General features: G+C 47.0%; 1 pseudogene; it reads right to left on the bottom strand.

Moving 5' to 3' along the window:
- Positions 1–162: 162 nt before the first annotated feature.
- On the bottom strand, positions 163–24,450 carry LOC147420680 (uncharacterized; annotated as a pseudogene).
- Between the last annotated feature and the right edge of the window lie 281 nt (positions 24,451–24,731).

Here is a 24,731-nt window from a genome sequence, read left to right as displayed (position 1 = left end):
AGCTTGTGCTTTTGATGATACTTATTACTAGAATGGATTATGATTCTAAAATGTGTCAAATCACTTTAAAGTTGTGCAGCTCACTTTAAGATGGTTCTCTCACGTGAACATGGAGATGCCTAACCGCATGGCAATTGAAAAATTACAACAAGCCTTCAATGGTCACATGAGGGAACCATACTCATCCACAATCGAAAAAAAAAATGAACATGCGGTTAAAAAAGTAAACTCTGCTAAAGTAATTTCGCATTGCTCTTTTATTAGGCAAGGTTTTAATAAAAGACAACCACAAGCTATCAATGAACCAAACATGATTGAGAGTCTCTTCTTCAAAAATATACTCCATCCAGCTACAAGGTCATTTATTATGTTATATATCTGTAAACCATTCAATCAAAAATCAACTTTAACAAGCAACAGTTACATGACAAAAAAATTGAGTCCACGAGAACTTTGTTTTCTTGCTTGTAATTTCACTTGCAAGTTTAACATCATATGTTATCTCAAGTCCATATCTTGATGAGCACAATTGGATGTGGATACCTTTAGAAAATCTACTAAACATAAGTCACTTATTACATACTATGTAAAAAAAAAAAATCATTATATGGAAGAAGGCGTACTGTGACGTGTTTGAACCCATCAAGAGATTATACACATAAGTATTCGCACTTGGAGAAGAAATGTCTAGATGTGTTTGGATTTTACATTTACCATTTTTCATTGACGGCATGATCACCTTATTTTGCTTAATGAAATAGAAAGAAAATAAAACAAAAATATTAAAAATTGAAAACAAATCAGTGACAATTTATAGGTATAAAGTAATAAAACAACCAATACTTAACAAAATTACCGAAGATATGGTTTAGGAATGTTCCTCATCCTCTATTTATGATGTATATTCATCTTCACTTTCCATACTCTTAGTACGTGAGAAAGCATTATTCTCATGTTCTAAATCTATTTTCTTTTCTTCTTCTTCCTCATGTTTGTTATTCTTATATTTTCTTGACTAGAGAGACATTTAAGCAAGCAAATAAACTTCAACTTAAAATTTTATATCTCTTACTATCCTCTCATAACTTTTTTCAATGTTTGTTTTCATCTTCGCAAGTCGAGTTGACATGTCACTCTCCAACAGTCATTTCCTCTTACAAACGATTCGCAAACCATTCTTCGTATGACATCTTTTGAAAGGAAGAGTTTACACGCCACCTCTTCTCACCATTTGCATTGAGATATTTTACATGCTTTTTTCAGGCAAGTTTTATGCGAGTTTCGATGCTTTGAAACCGTGTTTTGGCTTGCCTACAGAACCGTTATCCATTAGCCAATTCACGCTTTTGACTACCCTTTGATCTCCTCGCGTCTCTACGAAGAACATCGCCGATAAGACCATGGCGCTCTTTGATATGGTGGATAAGGTCAACGCGTTTCTCCCATGCTCTATTTCACTTTGGACAGGTTTCGTCTACTTGACAATAGCGGACAAGCGCCCCATCTCTTTCCCTAAACTCCTCAATGAAGAGTTGCTTTGCTTAGACATGAATAGGCATTCTCATCTCCTACTCTCTCTCTCTCTCTCTTTGTCCGCTCTCTATCCAATATATACACAAAACTAAAAAACGATCAATTTAATCACATCATATTTCACAGAGTTCCTTCTCTCAAAAATATAGATCGAAGAAGTGGTGTGTCGATCATATCATGATCCCCGTTTCGTATGCATCAATATCTCGTTGTGAATGCGGAGAGGAAGACTCGTCTCTCCTCTTCATAAGGCTTCGTTTTGCTTTACAAGCATGATTAGACGTCTCCTTTGCTCCATTCTTTGCGGGTACTGAGGCTTTTTGTAAGCACATGCTCGAGTGAGATCGTCGTGGAGTTTTGCGAAGTGTCATCATCTTGCAATTTGAAGATTTTTTAACCAGCACACTTAAGGTTGAGCTTGACGACGGCTTCAATGCAATCCACAGTCCAGTCCGCCCAATCCTTCTCTATTCCACCAACTCCCTCTCACGCGGTCCTCCTCTCCTCGCAACACATGACCCTGCCTTCTGGCTTTTAAATGAGCTTCTTTTCCATGCTCAACCTTAAGCGAAGGTAAAGCTTGAGAAGGCTTGAATGAGGCAGTGAAGGTGCAGCGAGGGAAATTCGGAAGTGCAAGGAAGTGCAAGGTAAAGCTTGAGAAGGCTTGAATGAGGCAGTGAAGGTGCAGCGAGGGAAATTCGGAAGTGCAAGGAAGTAGGAGCGGCCAGGCCCGTACGAGGGAATAGAGGGATAGAAAACTCAGGTAAATTCGGGCTCCCTCGCAAACGCAATGCTTATGCTTGATGAAGTGAAAAAGAGCATCGCAGGCAGCTCAGAGCTAGGGCGAAGGAGCACAACTTAAGAGAGCTAGCAGACGGAGGCTACATTCATTGCAGGGCTATGGCATCGTGTTGATGCCTTGGTGCAGACCCAATGCCGCTTTCCCTTGCGCAGTCCAAATTTCCCTCACCGTTATTCGATTGCAGAGCTTTCAGCGACGCCTCGATTTCTCTGCTGCCCCCTTTATCCCACCCGAATTTACATGCTCCACAATCCAACGGCCCTAGCAAGCCCCACCGTCGATTCGCTCTATTTAACGACGTGTCATGTAGAGAGGAGGATAGTCTCGAGAGAACTATGCAGATTAGTGCAGCGTTGACTTTCCCAGGTTTTTGGATCTTGTCTTTTGATAGCAGTTTCATTTTGGGCCACATTGCCTTTGAATTCATAGCCTTACGAGCACTTTGGAGATCAATGCATTGTTGTAGATTATGAGACTCCCTGGCAGTTGTATCGATTCAAACATCAATATTAAATAAGTACTACATGGGATACCTAGCTTACGAGCCACCACATCTGAGTGGGAACCTCCACCCCGCTAGGTCTTGTCTCCAAATTTCAATTCTAGTACTTGATGTTCCAGTCCTCTTACCAAGTCTTTCTAAACTTCCAAGCATTGAAGTTGTTCTTGTTTAGCTTCCCACTTACAATAGAGTTGATTATATCATTGTAGACATGTTTATAGAAAATTAAAAAACTGTTAGAAACTTGCAATGGACCCAAAACCAAATGTTTCTATCACAATATGCGTACATACACCCAACACTGTATTCAACCACTAGAAAGTAGGTTGAAAAACTGCAGCACCAATCGAGCTTCTTCCAACACCAAAATGGGAGATTTGCAAACCTATAACATTGAGGTAAAGAAATAGGACAAGACCAATAAACACGTTTTTAGCTGAATGGTTTAATTTGAATGCCTTACGGCATCTCCCTAATGTGGTTAGACATAGTGGTGGATGAGTTAAACATCTTGTCCTGCCACTTGGTCTTAGTGCAATATGATGTTTCCATAAGAGTTCTTGCCTATCAACAATCTAGAGTCGTATGGTATACACCCACAGAGCATGCACAAATTGGGTTCAACGTGGTACATCCAAATCTAACATTTACATTAGACTCATCCACATGTACCTACTATCCATCACATCTTGGTCCAACATTTCAAAGTAGTCAGAGAAGCGTAGGTCTGCTTGTTGAAGCCCACACCCCTGCTGCTCCGCATCGCGGGAGCAATACCTCCTCAGCCACTCGCCCTCACAATGCCTCCCTTTAGCCCCTACTAATCTCCCCCCCTCCCCCCCACCCCCAAGCCTACCTTCTCCCTGCACTCTGCTTCTCTCCTCTCAGTCCGTCTTCAACCCCTCCCCAAGCCGCATTCACACCCTAGCCTCCACCTCCTCATGTCCCCTCTTGTGGAGGGGAGTGGACTATGTGGGTGGGTGTGTGGGTTTGCAACATCACCCTTGATATCGACACCCCCGTCATCGGGTACATACGCGGATCGAGGCTCCTGCCCCACCTCAGAGGGACTCAGACAAAGTCCCCCTCGCCCGACCCCTCAAGCCCACCATTGACTCTCTTTTCCGCCATGGAGCAAGCGAGCCTTGTAGCAGAGGTAGAGCGCCTTCAAGCCACTTTTGTTCTCTGCAAGATTATCGGCACCCGCCCAACAAAGGCGAGGCTCATGATGCCCTCCAATCCGCCTTCTCTCGGAAGTGGGATCGATCATTGACGTCTAGTTCCTCGGGTGTGGCTACTACCAGGTCGAGTTTGAGACTCCCGAGATGGCAACCAAGGTCATTCCCTTGAGCCTGCTGGCCATCCGAGCAATCAAGGCCCATCTTCGACTACGGAGCCAAGGTTTCAACCCAGTTTCAAATGCTCTGATCAAGGAAGTAGATTTACCCATCTCAGTTTGCTTTCCCGGCCTAAGGAGAGAATACCTCCGATGACTATCCAAGATTCGTTGACAGATTGGGACCGTCTTGGAGACACCACACGGTAGCTTCAATCGTTGCCAAGCAAGCACATATACCTATAATTCGAGTTTTGGTTTGAAACACTCACACTCTCTCGAAGGTAGTCCTACAACCTAGAATGGGTGGCGGATGGTTCCGACAGAGCATTGAGTATTTGGAACTCCTGAGCCAATGCTTCATATGCGGACAAATGGGCCATCTTGTGAATGCCTTTCCTCGTAGGAGGACCCGACCCACGACACAGACTTGGCTTGCCAAGGCTGCCAGACACGACAAACAGAGACTCCGGATGCTTCGGCTAGAACCTCCTCAAGGATGGGTGCCTAGTCAGATGATGTCTAGCAGGTACATGGTCATCCCCACCAGGGACAGACACGACCCACACGCCCCCTTGGTGATTCACCTACGATAGGCCAGCAGCATTGGGTTCCTACAGAGAATTGATTTGATCCTCTACAGCAGGATATCCTTGAGGAGAACCGATTTGATCCTCTTCACCCACCGACTCCACCACCCTGCCTCCACCTCCCCCTCTTCCGGGCCCCCTCCCATCTCCCCCATTAGACCCACAACCTCGTCTAATGGCCCGTCTCATACCCCACCACCGGCTCAAGGGACATGACACTCCTTTGCACCACATTGGCACCAGCTACTCTATGTGTATGTGTGTGTGTGTGTGTGTGTGTGTGTGTGAGAGAGAGAGAGAGAGAGAGAGAGAGAGAGAGAGAGAGATGCATGAGCTCGAAGGTCTCTTCGTAGTGCATTTCGACTAGACTTCAGACGCTTCCTTAGTGACCCATATTTTGACCTTAAGGCAGCTTGCTTCAGAGAACATGTTCTATTCTTGGCAGCCACAAGTGCAAATGCCTTGGACACAGCGGTTGGTTTCTCTTTTTCGCTGGAATCTACCATGCATACAGTGCTGGATTGGCTCCATGTCCAAGCTCTTGAGTTCTCTCACCACACTGGGGACTTGGGAAGGTCAGACCTAATCCAGACACTACGGCCAATGGCCAAGTTCTTTGTGATACCTCCTGACGCAACAAGTTGTAGACACATTGTGATATACTACTTTGCCGACACCCAATGTGTGCCTTGCTATGTACACGTAGATGAGGATTCCTAGACTGAGGATATAGCTCTACGGACTACACACTCATCTTGGGCATGGGTTGGACAGGCACTTTAGGCGTGCTTATCTCGAGGTCGCTCAAAGGCGGACTATTGGCCTCCAAGATTGCCACGTTCGCTGCTATGGTGCAAGTTGGGCACCTCTGTCACCCTCTTTGTCAATGTAATCGAAAACCTCATCTATATACATACCAAATAGAGTAGGAGACAATGAACAACTTTGTTTCACTCCAATAGTGGAGTGAACTAAATCAGATATCCGTCTCCAATGTGCCCTTACCCTCCTCAATGATGGCTTCGAGTGTCAGAATATGGTCAAGAGTGGAGAACCCTCTCTTGAAACTGGTCTATCCCGCTGCCCATATCCCCTCACTCTCTTCCCATCCGCACAACTGTTGCTCAAGGATAAATGCATACAACCGTGCCAATGTGTATCCATTCATAATAGTATGGTAGTTTCGAGGCTCCGTAGGATCACCTACCTTGAAGATAGGCACAATAGTAGATAGTCTCCAAATCTCAAGGTAGCATCGGTTTTCTCTCATTGACCCCATGAGGATTGTCTCATGGAATGTGCAAGGGCTTGGTGGACCCCAGTTTATATGCAAGAGGGGTAGACTGAGATGGGAACTTCAGGGATGCCTTATGGGTGATGCGATACATATACTTACACTTCAAGAGCATCACCTTTGTGAGAGCCGCATTCGGCATTGTGGACACATCTTGCGTGGTCACTATGAGATATTTTGGCCAGCTACTTTTGGGCTTAGAGGCATTAAGGAAGGTATATATATGACTATTGCAGACACATGGCAGCAAGTCATTGTGGGCAGAGATATCATTGTGCAAGGCCTAGGGGGTCACTATTGAGGTTCAAGGTAGCCTTGTGGGATTCTTGAACATTTAACGAATGCGGGAGCACCATCCAGAATGTTCTTGGATGGAGGAGCAGATGGCCAAAGGAGCTCCATGAGGCTCTCAAGACACTCCCCCGAGGTAGTTGTCTAGGGGAGTATTGGGACATGCTTAGTTCGGATTTGTACAGAGCCTATCAATACATTTTGCACTGGAGAGATGTCTTACAGCATGAGTGAGGGCTTGATATACCTTCTTCCCAAGGAGGGAGGCTCCTTGGATGAGATTAGGCAGTGGCAACCCATCACCATTCTCAACTTAGTCTACAAAATCTTAGCCAAGGCTCTAAGTTTGAGGATTCGGCCACTGCTTGAGGGCATTATACATGGGACCCATACAGGTTTTGTCAAGGATCGTAGTATCCTTGACAACACTTTCACCTTTTGGGAGGCGCCTGCCCTCGCGCATCTCCGAGGAGAGGATCTTGTGATACCTCTCCATTTTGAGAAGGCTTACAACAGAGTTGACTGGGACTTCTTCGAGGGCACCTACACAAGATTAGGTTCTCAGATGCTTGGATTAGAGGTGTGTCAGCCCTATACAGATGTGCACACAGTCAGGTGCTCTTAGAAAAGGGAAGAGGGTAACGCTCCATGCTCACGCACTCGGTTAGATAGGGTTGCTCTCTTGCCCCTTCCTCTTTCTCTTCTATGCTGAGGCGATGAGCAGATTTTTGACTTCACAAGAGCTTGGCTTGCGGGTCTAGAGATCCCTATTAGGGGAGACGAGCTACATGATGCTGAGTTTGCTGACGACTCAGCCATGTACTGGAGGAAGACAGTGGCTTTCTAGGTTGGCAGTGCTCCTACACTTGATTGGTCGCCGAGTGAAGGCTTTAGGTGGATCCCCCTAGGGACTTCTGTACGCTATTTGGGTTGTTAGGATGACTTGGATTTGTCCGTAGAGCAGCAGACTCCTCCCCTCCTTCTATCCATTAGGAGGAAGTTGCTCCATTAGAGTTCGACACGGCTCTCTTTGGCACGCAGAGTTGTAGTGGCCAATCAGGTGTTATTGGCTACTATGCGGTACATCACGTCTCACTGGATTTTCTGAAGCTCCTGTATCAGCCAGCTAGAGAGGCTAATCAGGAATTTTCTATGGTCAGGACACGACATCCAGTTAACCAAGCCAACGTGGCCTAGCAAGTCATTATCTTACCAGTTTTTGAGGGGGGGCTGGAGATCATAGACCCACCATAGCAGAGCAAAGCCATCCTTGGGAAGCTTGTGGTTAGAGGACTACTTCCAGGGGAGGAGCCCTGGAAGGAGCTGTTTCACCAGATTCGAGCTCGAGTTCCTCACGTGGGCGACCCTTGGATCCTGTTAACCAGGTGGATTTTTACATAGATGCGCAGAGCTGATCTGAGCACGGGTTGGAGGACCGATTTACTGCGGGCCTACTTAGGTCCTGGGAGTAGCTGAGGAGTGGCAAGGAGCAGCATCAGCCCACTTGCACGCAGGAGCGCTTGAGGCATCCTCTTGTTTGGAACCCCATGGTCAGCACACAGAGAGGCCACCCAGTTGGTAGCAGGCTTCACGTCTCTTTGGGCCCCATGGCAAAGGGTCTAGCTCGCACTCTCGACGATTATTTTTCGTTTTCATGCTTGCCTGAGGAGGTTCAAAGCATACAGGTACGAGGCATGAGGGGGGCGCAAAGTATGTGTCAGGATATTGTAGCAGGGCTATAGTGTCATTGGCATGGGATAGACAATTAGTACAGTTGGGCTGGAGTTCGCACTACATGGACTCTCGCATGGACAGTGACACGTGGCAGGGATACGGGTGGTGGTTTGGTCGACAGCGTGGCCGGACCACCACCGCTATAGTTTGGAGATAGACTTGGCTGGACCAGATATTTGTTAGCCATTGGTGGCTCCTTATGGTGGTACATATGTGTGGTTGGTTCCAGTGGTCGGATATCACAAGATCACCTTCTTTGTATGATCATGAGTTCTTGAGTCTAGTATCTGGAGTTCACGCACAACAAGTCTACACCATCCCTGCACATTTGAGCCTCGACACCCCCACTGTACCTGTGAGTTCTGGGCTGGAGCTGAGTGTGATGCCATTCCAAGGTCTGTACTGATCTATTCAGTTAGTCGAGTCCCATGCTGTTCAGGTTCTACTGCTGAGTCATGTTTTGTAGTGTTATTGAATATCTTCTGAGTTTTCATCGTGTTGGAGTGAGATTTCACGCACACTGCATTGAGGAGCACCCACTGTAGAGAGCACGACATATTATCTCCGCTACAGGTGATCTCCTTTTTGGCACACCCGATGGGACCTCAACTGAAGTCTCACTCTGTTGCGCCTACAGGTTGAGGAGCTAGCTGGTTTAAGCTCTCGCCTTTGTTGGTCTGTTGGTCTCATCCAGCTTCCTCTCGACCAACTCAACCAGCTGGTCTCGTCACTCACCCTGGTCTACTCACTCGTCTTGGACTAGTTACTCGCCCTGGTCTAGTCACTCGTCTTGGACTAGTTACTCGCCCTGGTCCAATCACTTGTCTTGGTCTAGTCGCTCATCTTGGTCACTCGCATTGGTCTAGTGAAGTCTGGACCACCTCAGTCTAAAGTCTTAGTGCCCAAGCTTGGGTGGGTTTCTAATTATTGCATGACACATACTAGGCAGTCCAAAGATCGACAAAGCCCATTATTGAGTCCTCTAAAGTACTACCATCGAAAGACTCAACCCTTTGTGCTAAGTAGAAGTCCACCAGTCCCGTTACCCCTACCTTCCCATGCGGTTACCTCCACTCCCTCAAACAATTCTTCACCTCCCAAATCACCTTCCCCAGTCCAATTCTCACCCCCTGTGTGCTACAACAAGCTCTTGACCAAGCTCTTGTACAGGCAGCCATGGAGGGGCTCACCAGCGTCCTGGCTAAGGTGAATATAAAGTTTCCGACTTTCAAAAGACTTTCCACAGAGGATGCAGACGACCATGCTAGGAGATTTGTCTCCCTCTGTAGGGGTCGTGAGCTCAACAGAGAAGACGCTTACCTAGTGCTCTTCCCTTCAACCTTGGATGGCTTAGCTGATAAATGGTACAATTAGTTTGCTGAGAACCATTTTACGACTTGGGCCACGTTACGAAGGCAGTTCTGTGAGGCTTTCAAGCCAGGAGACTCCCAAGAAAAGGTTTTGGATGAATTGGCCAACCTCATGCTTCAGTCGCATGAGACTTCTCTAGAACTCATGAGAAGGACAAAGTCTCTAGTCGCAAAGCTTCCTCAACAACCAAGAGAAGTCATGGTCAAGAAGTGGGTAGAGAAGGCTCTTTCCAAGACTTCTCAACAAAAACTCAGAGAGAGTCTGTCACAAGACGGACAGCACGTGCCAATAAAAAAGAACAGACCGAACAGACTTTAAACACTTCAATAACAACTGAACTAAGAGAGAGATAGAGATGACACGCGACATGAGTGGCGGAATTCCACCCCAGAGAGTATTGGCCCCAAACCTTGGCGCCCCTTTCGGTACTTCTTTGTATTGCATCAACAAAGTACAAGCCGGTACTCGAGACTCTGCACCTTCTCTAGAAAGCATGCTAGAGAATGAGCCCTAGCCTCATATTTAAAGGCCCTTGGCTTGAAAAGCAGTTTCAGTGAAAAGCCTTCAAACTCAAAAGCATTTGGTCCAAACGCAATGCCCAAAAATTTGCAAGTGCGTTTTGCGAAAATCTGTACCACCGCAACGTCAGCACTGCCAACGCAAAACGCGGGTTGTCCGTAGAAGTCTGCCACGTCATCAACCAACGCGAAATCCGGGCTGTCCGTATAAGTCTGCCACGTCATCAGCTGATTGCGCAAAACTTTGTGTGTGGGTGTGGGTCCTGCTTTATTTTAATTCCTTTATGCCACTTGGGCCCCATCGGACGGGGTCCCATAAGTTGGTAGGACTTCTTCTTCTGCTGTTGCTTGCTCTTCTTAGGGTTTAGGCCCCTCGGCTGTGATCTAAAGGTTGGCTCTGTTCTTCACTGACTTGACACGTCAACAGTTTGTGACATCTCCCATTCTTGAAAGAGAGTAATCGTCCACGATTACAGCATATCTGCAAAACAACTCAAGTTAGCTCAAAAATTTCCGAGAGACAATCAATTTGCTCTTTTGGTTGAGGAGCAGGCTTTTCCTTTCGGCTCTTTTGATCAAGGAGTTGGCTTCTCCTTTCGGCTCTTTTTATCAAGGAGTTGGCTTCTCCTTTCGTCCAGATCGGAACTCTTGATATTTCGGCTTAGTAAAATTAGTCATCACACCCAGACCGCACTGATCTTTTGCAGGTGTCTTGATGCACTAAAATTACATACCCAGGCAATCTCATCCAATTAGGAATAGTCAATAGTTGGCACATCACAATGCAACACAAATGCTTACATATGCATGTTACAAGACACAACAAACAGCGCCGCTGAGCACTCCGCTGAAACAAATGGTCTGCAATATGAAGCTACTCAACGACTATCTCATCACTCCCTTCGCAAATAACCTAAAAAGGTCCGGGCCATGAGCTCAAAAGACTATACAACCAAACGCTCCCCAGACCGCAGTCTGCGTCGCTTGGAGGTTCAAGCATACAATCAAATGCTCCCTAGGCATCGGCTTGCATCGTTCATAGGTTTTCTAGCATACAATGGAACGCTCCCTAAACATCGGCATGTGGCATTCCGAGGTTTTTAAACATGCAACGAAACGCTCCCTAGGCATCGGCCTGCGTCGTTCCGAGGTTCAAACAATACCAAAACAATATTTCTCACTTCTCCACCCGACAGTAAAATCACCAATCATTGAAACCAATATTAAAACCACAGTCAAACAATTCCAATACGCACCACGACAAATTGTCAGGTTTAAAACAGAAAGCATCCATTTCAAACAAACTTCAAACAATACTTTCTCATAAAATGTTCAAAAGTATCTAACTAGAAAATAACTAGAGAGGTCATTCAGGGCTTTGTTCGGACAACCGAACTTTGAGGACAACTGGCTTACCCTTCTGCATCACGGTGATGGTTCGGTTCCGAACCTGGAGAGTTGCATCATTCTTGTTGTGCCAGAGCATGCCCAAGAGAACGTCGCAATTGTCCAACTTCATAATGTGGAAATCGGCTTTTCCATGAGAATCTTGTATAGTCATTGGAAGAGCACCAATGAGCGGTACCACTTTCTGAGTTTGCCTCATGGCTAGCTCAGCTTCAATTTCTCCACCCTTTGCATCATAATCAAAGTGCATCTGCTTTAAGAATTCTGGATGGATGAAGTTCTCCATAGCTCCGGGGTCAAAGAAAATAAGGGCTTTCAAGTTGTTGACTTTTCCATAAGCTCTGCATAATTCATTAAAACTCTCGAGGTGTATACAATAAATATTGGGTACTAGTCCAATAGCTGGTCTAGCCCTCTTGGTCGGAGGTGGCCCCGGGGATCTGTCTGCCGTGGGAGCAGAAGGTTGCACTGAGGATATCGAGGCTCGCTCAGGACATGTATTGAACATATGCCGTGTTTGGAAACATTCGAAGCATCGGCCTTCTTGTAACAAGGTGTCTCATTGACGGTGTGTCAGACGAGGCCGTTGAGGTTGGTTTTCACGGGATTCCCGAGAATTTGTTCGTTGTTGCCGGGAGTTCTTCTGTGGTTCCAACTTTCCCTTCATGAGCTTGTAGCCGACCGCGGCATGCTCCATAAGCTCTTGCATGGTAGCAACTTGCTTGGAGAGACAATATTCCTACAATGGTGATGGTAGCCCAATGGTGTAGCGCTCACACTGGTCCTCCAAGGAAATGAACTTAAAGAAGGACACCGGAAGGTACACGTCGAGAAACCTTTGGTTATAGTCGTCCATGGTTTCGGTGGCAAGCATTTTCAAGTCGCCCCACTCTACCAAAATCCGGACTTCAAATATCAAAGTCATGTAACTACGTGCAAAAACTGTCTTTAAAGCTTGTCGGGTCCTTGGAGTATGCGGTTGTGTCGTGATTGAACTCCACCATTCCATAGCATTATCTTTAAGAAATCCCGCTGCTCGAGAAATCTTGGATTCTTCTGTATAGTTTCCCAAAGCATAGATGTTGTCGAATTACTATAGGAATTGCAATGCTTTCTTGCGATCTTTCACCTCGGAAAAAGTTAAAAATTCGATTGTTGTGCCGCCATCTTTGAAATCTTTCGGTTGGTTAAGCACATATCCCGGGTATGGATAATAAGGGTATCCATATGGGCCCCAACCATTGTAGCCAAGTGGTGGTGGTGGTGGGAGCAATGGCGGTGGCAAAGGCGGTTGCACTGGATCAGGGTCTAGATCAAGGTTAGATGGTTGCACCATATTTTTGAAGACTCCCTCGATCGGAAGCTCTTGTACGTTCTAGTACCAGAGGAGGAGGTTCCACTTGGGGCATCAGAGGGGGTAACATGTAATTCAAAAATTATTTAGAACTTTGCAGCATCGGAAGATTCTGCTGAGGATGCCGCGAAAGAATGTCGTGAAGCTCGTTGAGCAGAAACTGCAAATATTCTGCTGAATCCATGAGTTCCATGTCTTGGGTCCTTTATGGCTTATGCCCTGTAAGACAGAGCGACGAAGACGGGAGCGCGCCCGATGCGCAATGAAGTAAGGGTGGGAGTGTCTAATCGAAGCTACTCCAAATAAGATTCCAATAGCTCTGTCTGCTCTTTTCTAGGACCAGTATGCTTTCAGAAAAGCACACACCTGATGCTTTGATACCACTATCACAAGACGAGCACCACATGCCAATAGAAAAGAACAGGAACAGACTAAACAGACTTTTAGAACTTCAATAACAATTGAACAAAGAGAGAGAGAGAGAGAGAGAGAGAGAGAGAGAGAGAGAGAGAGACGACGCGCGACACGGACTGGCAGAATTCCACCCCAGAGAGTATTGGCCCCAAACCTTGGCGCCCCTTTCAGTATTTCTTTCGGCACCTCAGCTTCCACCCCCATGCAACAAGAACAGAAACCACCTCATCCCCCGCCTCGTTCATCCAATCGCCCCATTTTGTGCTACATATGTTGAGACTATGGGCATTACCAAAGCAAGTGTCCCTTCCCGAAGGGTCTCCGCCTTGTCATCGTTGCCTTGAGGCTAAGGATCACTACAGTAAAGATTGTCCCAAGCAACGGGCATCCACCTCGTCCAACCTCAATCAAAACCAACAAGAGTTCACATTTTCAAAGATCAACCTGATTGTGGTAAGCACTATTCCTCAACCGTCACCTTCTACACATGTGGTTACACCTAAGGATAGGGTGCAGAAAGTGGAGGAGCCATTTGGTGTCCTCACTCATCGAGCAGCCTTAGGCCTCAGTCTTAAGGTCCGGCTCTTCTGATTCCTCCTCAAAAACCTAGTTTGTCTGCAACATCTAACAAGCCACCCCTGGGTGCCAACAATCGACCGACTTATATGCTATTTGATATTGATGGGGCCTTCTTGGAAGCAGTTGCTGAGTTGCAACAGATCAAAGTCCTAGAACACGCCTTGACCAAAAGCGAGAAGCCTACAACAGAAACTATCCTGAGGAACACCTGTCAGCAAGTCTCTCTTTACGACAGATGCAAATCTAAGAAGTGACACCCTTACAATCATTTAGTCTTTGTACCCGGGTGCAGGGCCTTATGGCAGGCACCTCCCTGTACAGCCCTCAGAGTCTTACATGATCTCCTCTCTTGCTGCTCCTTTCGCTGATACAAGAATCCTCTTCTTACAGTGTCTATTCTAGGACAACACTTTTCAGGTGTTATAGTTGATGGTGGATCTGGCATCAACTTGATTCTTGAAGTCACTATGCTGGCATTGGGTTTCAAGCCTACTAGGCCCGCTCCATTCACGATGACTCTGGCCGACCAGAGAACCGTTTACCCCTTGGGAATAGTCGACAAGGTGCCTCTGCAAGTGCAGGACTTCACATTTAGCCTAGATTTTGTCGCGGTTCGTCTTCCCAGGGTTGAAGGGATTCCCCTTGCTCATCGGCAGGCCATGGTTTCGGCAGACTAAAGCATTACATGATTTGGGAAATGATGCAATGAGGATCCATACTCCCAATTCCCCAATGAAACCCATTCCACTTGAGGGAGGGATAGATCCAATAGTGCAGCATACTTCTTTGTCGATGGAATCCAACCCTGAAATTGAACAACCGACTCCACCTGACGGGTCAGAAGATGATCTGCTGGAGTCGTTGGAAGCTACCAAGTCAACGCCTTGTTATGGGGTCTCTATTCACTCTTTGCCTGAGAATGGCCCAGCTTTCAATGTCCATGATAGTGTAACGCCAAGCAAAGTGCAATCTCATTTGCATGAATTCGTCAATTCCGCAATCTCCGATGTGTCTGACTATCCGATCAAGTCGAGACTTACCTCTCCAAGGATGGCTACAAGTAACTGCAGATTCTCCCTCTATCGTCCCTCACCACACCCCTCGCTCTATCCTTCCATCTCTCCTAGCCCTCACTGTCCCTCTCCTAGCCCTCACTGTCCCTCTCCTAGCCACTACCTGCCCCTTCCCTCACCCCACCCCTCCCTTACCCCTCGCCCCTACCCTCCTTCACCTAGCCCCTACCCTCCCCCCTCGCCCCTACCCTCCTACATTCTCCCCTACCCTAAACCTAGCCCCCCCTCACCCCTACCCAACCTACATTCGCCCCTACACTCGCCCCTCTCCAATTCCCTCGCCCCTACCCAATCCACTTCACCCCAACCCAGCACCCCTCCCCACCCTACCCACCCCCCATTCCCCTTCCCCCTCCCCCCTCACCCTCGCTCACTGTTAGGCAGTCTTGGAAAAAAATCGGGGTCAATGTATTCCACCAGCTTCAATTCCAAAATCTAGGTTAGATTTTGAGGTTGCTTAATCGGCAAGTTTACACAAGTTCTAGAGTAATTATCGGCAAAAGCTTTAAACTTTGACCTCACAGTCGGTAGAATTTAAAGGTTGTCCCTATTTTCACTACTTCAAGGAAGTGTATCTTTCTAGCCCTTACCCAGCTCTTCCCTCTAGCCCCTACCTACTGCTAGCCTCTATCTTTTCGAAAAATTCTATCGGGAAAGATGACTCTTGGTAGCCACCGGACCCCCTCCTCCTCCTCCTCTTGGCTGCATTTACACTAGCTTTTGTGCCTTCCTTGGATTTTGTTTCGTCTTGGGCCTTCTTCAGTTTCTTGCTTTCTGTACAGCTTTTCTCATTGTGGCAGGAGACTAGACTGTGCAATTCACCTCTCAATTGTGTCCTAGCTTATCTCATTGTGGAAGGGTTGTCCATACTTCATTATGTTCTGCAACTATCATTGGTCTCTTCCTCCTCGAAACTCAGTATCTTCTCCAAACATCAACTTCTTCAAATGGAGCTGCATTTTTCTGCTAGTTCAATGTTCTTTCTAGTTTCAGTGTTTCTCTTATTGGGACGGTGAGTGGTCTTGTGGCGAGAAACGTGTAGCACGGCTACAATATCACTGGCATGGGACGTTCTACCGCTGAGTCGTGTTTTGCTATGTTATTCACTGTCGTCTGTGTTTTCATTGTGTTGGAGTGAGATTTCACACACACTGCATTGAGGAGCACCCAATGTAGAGAGCACGAACATTATCTCCGCTACAGATATTATAGAGGCTATACCAATTGAGTGGCTTACTCCTCTAGAGACAGCAGCTCCCAGATTGATGGGGGCCTTCACGAGCTTGGAGGTCCTTGTTGCAGTTCGATCTTGCTCGAAGTCAATACCCCACATGTTCTTTGAGGTTCAGGGAGAGGGTTGCCTTCACAAGGTCTCAGTAAAGGCTCCATTGATTGCAGAGTGCTGTTTTCAAGGATGCAAGTTGTGGGCATCCGTGAAAAGACCCCTGTCATAGGTCTTGACCCAGCAGATCTTGAGACAGAACACTGGTGGCTTTGGGCCTGGGAGAGTCGCCCTCTGTCACAAGTGCAGTGGGACAGGAGAGTGGTTCCAATGAGATCCTTTCTCTGCAGCCGATCACCCAGGGACTGCTTTGGTACAATGCTTGCTTAGGGCGTCACATACTGGCAGCACGAAGAGAGGCTCGCCCTACTGCAACTCTTCACTGGTAGGAGGAGGGTCTCACAATCGAGTTCTTGTCAAGTTTCTGGGAGCGTGGGACAACAGGCAGCCGAGGCGAGTTACTATGTTTCAATGGCTGGTTGCACACAAAGCTACAGCAGTTGGGAGTTGGCTAGTACACACTGGATTCTCGGGAGCATGTGCAGCTTGTGGTCATCCTTTGGAGAGTCAACGTCTTTGTTTGTGAGATTGCCCCATGGCTCAACAGGTTTGGCTTCGGGTTCTTCGGCTGATGCCAGCCCGACAATACACTTCGGGCCCTACGTTCCATTGAATTAGCTTTTACCAACAGGATGATAGTGATTCAGGGGGGGTCGACCCACCCTCCAGCTTGCCACAGAGCTCAACCCTCAAGAGTGCTGTAGTGATAGAGAGTGGTGTTGGAAACTCGTCTATGACCTGACACTCTGGTTTATCTGATGGGCTCGCTATTTCCGCATCTTTGAGGCTCGCCATGTTCCTCCGACAAAGACTGTTCGTGACTTTTGGCTGGAGCTAATTCATACACTTAGGGGTCAGTTTGAGAGACTTCAAGGCAGCTCCGACCGCATGCGAGAGCGTTGAGAGGCTTTCTTGAGCCTTTGGCGCCCAGGGCCTTTCTTCACCATAGTCTAGCGTGTGCCCAAATGGCGCTACCGGCCACCAATGTGGCTATTTCCTCCTCCCATCTCGTGATCTAGCCCTCATTGTACATACTTCTTTCGTCATTGGGAGAGTCTCCCCATGTTTTTGATGTAGCCCTCATTATTAGAGGTGGTTTGTAGCCCTATGGGTAGTTTTATTAACTAATGAAAGGATCTTTTTTCTCGGGAAAAAAAGAGTACCTTGAAAGGACTAGAAAAGTATTTCTACCAGCCTCACCTCAAAAAGGATGTGTATGAGTTTGTATGCACTTCTTTGGTGTGTCAAAAGGTCAAGTTCCACAGACAAAAAGCACCAAGACTCCTCCAGCCTTTACCTATTCCACATCAACCTTGGGAGAGTATGACAATGGATTTTATCTTCGATCTTTCTAAGCCTCAGATAGAGCATGATGGCATTTGGACAATTGTCAACAGATTCAGCAAGCAGACTTACTTCATTCCAATAAAGAAGACATTGAAAACCGCTCATTTGGCCAAGCTGTTTGTCTCACACATTTTTCGATTACATGATATGCCTAAATCTATAGTTTTAGATAAGAGATCCCTTATTTATGAGCATGTTTAGGAGAGCAATGTGGGAGAATATAGGCACACGGCTTAAATTCTCGTCCTCGTTTCATCCACAGATAGATAGGCAATCAGAGATAGCCAATTCAGTGGTTTTGGACTTGTTGAAGTCATATATCTTTGATCAAAACACTCAGTGGGAGAACTACTTGCATCTGTGGAGTTTGCTGACAACAATACGATTCATACATCTATGCGGAAGGTGCCATTTGAGTCGTCGAGGGTGCCAGAAAGGTTCCACCAATTTTGAGCACGACGACAAGATTTTTGAACCGGATCAATACACACATAATCTAGACACTGCTTTTGTGAAGGTACGGGAGGCTTTGGAGAAGTCTCAAGCACGGAATAAGAAGGCAGCAGACAAGTATTATCATAACTTGCAATTGAAGGAGAATGACTGGGTGCTACTTTGGTTTGAAAAAGCACGACTGCGAAAGCACAAGAGTAAGGATAGGCTTTTTCCAAAGCTTAGTATGTGATACAGTCTCGTGCACATGGCTCTGTGTGCCACGTGGACATGCTTCATCGACTTCCAGAGCCTAGGAGGATTAGTATCGGCAATATTGTGAACCTGCTTGCAGGACCTACATGTCCGAACAAGTCCATTAGGATTAGCCCTTTTGCACAAACGGTTTGTACACACATTTTGACGGCATGTAGGTCTAGGCTAGAGGAACGTGTCGGCCCAGTTCTCTTGTCAAATGGTTCATAGAACAGTGAGCTATCGCTCGAAAACTCCCATGTGCGCACATTTGCACACTTTCCCGACTTGGCACTCAAAAGTTAGTATAAAGGAAGCACTTCAACAAGCGTTTTTCATGAAAAGTGCAAAGCACCATATCAGCCCAGCGTTTGTGCATCTACAACCTTGGCATTTCGGCTTCCCATCACAAACAAGAGCCGGATCAGCCCAGCAGCCTCAATGTTTTTGGATTTCAACCCTTTTCCTTGTTAGAAAAGCATCCCGTTTGCTAAAGCAAAGTTATCGCTGCAGCCCGGGCCTTTGACAGCCCATTGAACCTCCTCGGCCATTCCTTTGCCGTATCGAGTGCTCCCATCGTTGTCCATCATTTGCTCCATCATCCTCTGCGTTTTCAGCCTTGCTTAATTGCGTCAGATCTTCTACATTTTTGCAGCCAGCCTTTACTCCATTCCTCTCACATCGAGAGTGCAAATCAGCCCTAGATCTACCCTTTGGTGGCCATCAGCAACCCTCATCGAGAAGGATCCAAGGGTGCATCAAATCCACCCCCGAGTGCTTCACTTGGAAGAGTTACCGCGCAACATTCTCCTTCGAGTTAAGAGAGTCCGCGTTTGAGGTATTGCATGTGTGTAAATTCCATTTACACAATCAAAAGCAAATACCACATCGGCAACGGTGTGGGGGTCCCTTGAGAGGGATGGTTGGGACCAACCATAGGGTCTCGTTCTGTGTGTGTGTGTGTGTGTGTGCGCGTGCGCGCCACGTGGACATGCTTCATCAACTTCTAGAGCCAATTTCCCAATTCTTCCTAGTGTCTAGAATCTTAAAAGAATTAGTACCGGAAATTTTGCGACCGTGTTCGCAGAACCTGCATGTCCGGATGAGTCCATCAGGTTAAGTTTTCCAATTTTGGAACCCTCTTGCATAAATGGTTTGTACACGCGTTCTAACAGATGTTAATACACTAAGGTGGGCATCTGGCATGACATGTATGTAGTTTTAGGTTAGAGAAATCCACCGAGCCATTCCCCTTGTCCATCGAATTCCCAGGTGGGCAGATGTGCAACAGTTTCGCCCACAAACTACCCCCTTGGTCAAATTTATTAATAAATCATTGTTATGATTTATTTGTAGGAAGTGGCAGAGGTTTTGTCCTACCTAAAGCCTAAAGGAGTTTATAACCTATAAATTGGCCTATAAAAGAAACCCATCGGTCCATCGATTGGCATCAATGAAGGAAGCGCTAGCAAAAGTTCTAGATTCATTTCAAGTTCCAGATTAGCCTGGCGTTTTGGGCAGAGATCAGCCAGCGTTTGCAGCTTTCAGCCCTACCGCCACCCCCATTATTGCAGATCAGCTCGCCTTTTCAGATTTCAGCCCTTCCCTTGCCGGATTGGTTTGGATCTGCAGTGTCGGTAGCCTCTCCGTTGCAGCCCGGTAATTCGGAGCCCATCGAGCCTCATTCCTCTGTGTTTTCAGCCCTTCATTCCTCTCACATCGGGAGCACAATTCAGACCCATATCTTCCTGTTGGTGGCCATACGCAATCCCACATCGAGAAGGAGTCTTGAGGAGTTACCGCGGCGACATTCACCATTTGAGTCGGTAGAGTGTGCACTTGAGGTGTGCATGTGTGTACATTCCATTTATGCAATCGAACGCAAATACCACATCGGCAATAATGTGGGGGGCCCTTGAGGGGGTTAGTTGGGACCCCTCAAGTGCATGTGTATACATTCCATTTGCGCAATCGAAAGAAAATACCACATCGGCAAAAGTGTATGGGGCCCTTGAGAGGGTTGATTGGGACCCCATCTGTTCTCTCTCTCTCTCTCTCTCTCTCTCTCTCTCTCTCTCTCTCTCTCTCTCTCTCTCTCTCTCAGAGTTACCGGGGAACGGAGTTTTGAGGCCTTGGAACGCCGGAATGGCGTTCCGGCCGACTGGGAGGGCATGGAACGTTTCGGAACGGGCAGACGTTACGGCAAGGCGGGCTATGACCGGAACGGCAAGGCAGGAACGGCCGGGAACGCACCCGAACGGCTGTCAACGGCTAGAAATGGCAGTTTTTTTGAGTTTTAAAAAAAGTGACTATTTGGGGCAGCAACGTCCATTTACACCTCCATAGCTTATATAATAGATCCTTCTTCCCCCATTCTTCACAAATGCATCAAGGTTGAAGGCCCTCTCTCCCTTGCTCTCAACTCTCAAGCCATAGGGCCTCAAGGCTCAAGCTCTCAACCTCTCTCTCTCTCTTGGGCTAACCCTCAAGGCTCAAGGCTCAAGCTCTCCTTCTCTCAGTCTCAACTTTCACGAGGTGAAGCCTCTCTCTCAAGCTCTCTATCTCAACTTCTCATTGCTCAAGCTCTCACGGAATCAAGCGTCTCTCTCTCAAGCCCTCTCTCAAGCTCTCTCTCTCTCACGGATAATCCATGGCCTCTTCTTCTTGTACAACCCCCTCCGTTCATGCGGGAAACACTCAAAAGGCGAAGGAATGGTCGTGGTGGGATGAAGTGACCTCGGAGGGCACCTTGTCGGCGGCGGGAGGTTCTCGTGCATGGGCATGCAAGCTATGCTCTTACACGCGGAAAGGGGGGCATGACAAAGTGAGGGCACACTTTCTTCGAGTGCCGGGACATGAGGTGAGATCATGGTGCAACGGATAGGAGAGTATGGCACCGGCTATGTGCCGCCATCTTCAGAGGCTCTCCGAACCACTTTGCTCGATCGAGAGAAGGCTATCGTGGACGTTTCCCTCATTGCCGAATGGGTGGAGCGATACGAGGAAGAGATCTATCCACGGTCTCGTCGCATACTCCAGTGGAGAGATGTACTTTGTGCACTCTCATGATGCCACCGAGAGTGGCAAGTCCGCCAATGTCCTCTCTGCAGAGTGGACAGCGACCATAGAAACAATCGGTGAGCAACACGTGGTGGTCTTTGTCACAGCGTGGGAAGGCATCAAACAGGGCAGCAGTCAGCAGCTATTATAGAGGGCCACTATCCGCATGTGACAGTGTGCTTTTGCATGGCACATTGCTTGAACAACCTTCTAGAAGACATCGGCAAGCTAAACTGGATCGCTCCAGTCATTGCTGATGTAGTGAAGATTGTTACTTTCATCAACAATCACAACTTGGTTTGGAGTGAGTACCTCAAGAGGTCGGGCGGCAAAGTGCTTCTAAAGTATTTAGACACCCGCTTTGCATGCAACTTTCTTCTTGTGCGCAGGCTGTCTGAATGTCAAAATGCGGTCCGACAGGTCTTCATCAGTGATGAGTTCACCACCTCCCCCTATGCAAAGACAGTTGCAGGGATTTTGTGCAAGGATAAGGCAGAGGATCTTGAGTTCTGGAAGGAGCTCAAGAGTCTAGACGCACAGGTAAAACCGGTGATTCATTTGCTTCGAGTTCTGGATGGCATGGATCCTTGCATTGGCAAGACTTATGAGGCATGAGCAGCTTGCACAGCTTGAGCCGAAAGTGGAGCGATATGAGGAGATCCATGCGCTTTGCAAGTCGAGGTGGAATTCATATGCCTCTTTTTTACACGGGGCAGCGTACATGATGGATCCAGAGTTCCAAGGTGCAGGGCAAGAGACAGATAGGGAAGTCATGAACCAATTTACAGAGATCTTAAACAAGATGGTTCTAGACAGAGATGGGCGACGCATTGTCAGAGATCAGTTGAGACAGTACAGAGAGATGCGGGGGTCATTTGGCAGTCCAGATGCTCAGATTGATCGCAGGAAGATAGGTTCAGTGCTATGGTGGGAAGACTATGGCTATGATGGCCCTGAGCTTCAGAGATTGGCGATCCGTATTCTCAGCCAATCAGTTAGTACCTCATGCTTGGAGCAATTGTGGAGTACCTTTAGCCACATTGCTTCCAAGAAGAGGAATCGGCTTGGAGTGGAGAAGGCTAATGATCTTGTCTTCGTTAGCGCAAATTTGAAAATGCTTTGCAAGAGTACAGACAAATCCTTTTACACAATGGGAGATGGAGCAACAGGCTCCTTAGGCAGGTGGAGATGCACATCCACCAACACCAAGTACTTCATCCATGGCTGAGATCGAGCCGGGCCTAGAGCTCGATGATGAGGAACGGGAGGATGTGCATGATTTACAGCCGGCTACTACGGATTGGGAGGCCTCTCAGGCTAGTGGCTCTTGAGTCTTGATTCTTTGCCATTTATCCTTACCTTTTTGTATGGCTGCTTGAGCCTTGCCCTCTTTGCCATTTGTAGCTACTAGCATCTTTATGGTATTTGTCACCTTCAGTCTTTTGGTATTGTGGTCATTGGTTTGCCCCCCTTTGGTTTTTTTATAGCACCTTGGCGGCCCTTGATGAGGCTTGTTAGCCATAATTAATTCCAAAGTGTTAGCTCTGACTACTACTATTGGAATTATTTGAGAGCATTGTATATGGGCATTGTGTTTGCTCAATCTTGTATATGTGCTATGTACTCTGGGCGCTGCACATCCCAATCAAGTCATAGTAAGGTTGAATGGTCTTCGAATCGTGTTTTCTGTGGGTATTAGAGTCAAAGGACTCTAGTACTACTTGTATTCAGACACATAACGCTAAAAAAAAACAATATTTGGGTGTTTTTTTAGCCTCCCGTTCCGCGCCGTTCCCGTTTCGGGCCCATTCCCGTTCCCCTGTTCCGTAGGAAGGCCCGTCGCCATTCTCGTTCAGCGTTCCGGGTAACTCTGCTCTCTCTCTCTCTCTCTCTCTCTCTCTCTGTCTCTCTGAGCCGCCTACCTCTATTAATCTTCATTTTATTTGTATCACTAGTGATTTGTATCCCTCTTTGTATCACCTTACCCATTATATTGGACCTCACCCCACCACCCCAATCTCAGTTTTAGTTTTTCAGTTCTTTGGAGTTTCTGTACTCAAACATTATATCAGATTCACCAATTGTAACTTTTTGGTCTCATAGGTCATTTTGGCCTTTTGAAGGCATAAATATGACATTTATTTCATTCATCTCTCTCTCTCTCTCTCTCTCTCTCTCTCTCTCTCTCTCTCTCTCTCTCTCTCTCTCTCTCTCTCTCTTCCACATCTCTACTACTCGCTCTCATTCCCTCTCTTCAGGAAGAGTAAAAGGAACCATCATGGTAAAGGATTTGTGGAAGTGTGAAACCTAGATCTTCACCACTTCAATTCCGTTGCACCTGACATTGGTATAAGAGCTTTGTGATTTTGCACTAATCCGCTAATCTTTGGAATTTTTTTCTCTCTAGTGTTCAAGTATGTGTTGTAGCGTTTCGCCCAAGGACGCTTCTCTTACTCACGGAACTGCAGGACTTGCCATTGCATGTGGGACCGTGTGCCTTGAGTGTAGGAAAAGCAAACACTGTATACAAGGGGTTACAATTGTGGTGCGCCTGCGAGAAAGTAGTTGAGTTGGTGTGAGTGCTCGACCACGTTGACATAAAGAAATCCTATCATGGATATTTGTATTCATAACTTCTTCGATATGACAGATCGCATTATTGAAGGTATGCATTGAAAGCAGGAAGATGTTGATTGCGAGTATCAGGATTTGTTAGCAGCCTATGAGAACAAAAAAAGGAGCCATCTAGATTAGCCTATTAGCTTTGGAGTCTTGGAATTGTTTGAACAACCATCTCTCCCACCTTCTTGGAGAATTCCATCATTCCAAAGTTTCCAAAGGAGGCATTGCATCGTCACTGACCTGTACACATCTTTCACAACAGATCGATTCCACGCCATTTGCACCATCAATCCGGAGCCAAGGGTTCAGCTCCGAGGCGACCACCGTGGGACTTCGCAGGCATCGTGAGCCTACATTCACAGCCACATCCGTTGCAGAGATGAGGATTCATCCAAGAGGAGCCTCTATCTTTGAGATGTTACTTTGCGGTTTCATGAGACATGATACAGAGGACTTGCCATGGTTCGTGGGCATTCCAAAGGGCATATCCATCTTCATCTCCCATTCGGCCTTGCTGTCGCCAATCTTTCTGCATAGGGGCAGCATAAGCTGGTGGTAACCTTCGTGGGCAACAACATTTTCATATCCCGCCATTCGCTTGACGAGCATCCATCCGGTTTGCAGTTTGGTTCACACCATCCAAGTTGGGGGAGCAAAGGTTATTGTTTGCCGGTAACCAACAAGGGCATCGTTGATCCAAGAGGCAGTCCAATGTTGCGAGTAGATGCATCATCACCAACCTTGTCATTTGGACATTTCCACATCACCTAGGGGAGCCTCTCTATCAAAAGTCGCCGTGGACGACATCATCTAGAAGGAACTTCATCCGAGACCATCTTATGGCATGCATGGAGTTCGGTACCAATACCTCACCT

Source organism: Adiantum capillus-veneris, chromosome 28, assembly GCF_014529385.1.
Source record: "Adiantum capillus-veneris isolate H3 chromosome 28, ASM1452938v2, whole genome shotgun sequence".
NCBI lineage: Eukaryota > Viridiplantae > Streptophyta > Polypodiopsida > Polypodiales > Pteridaceae > Adiantum > Adiantum capillus-veneris.
Note: the sequence above shows the minus strand (reverse complement) of the source record. Positions and strands in the feature narration are given on the sequence as shown.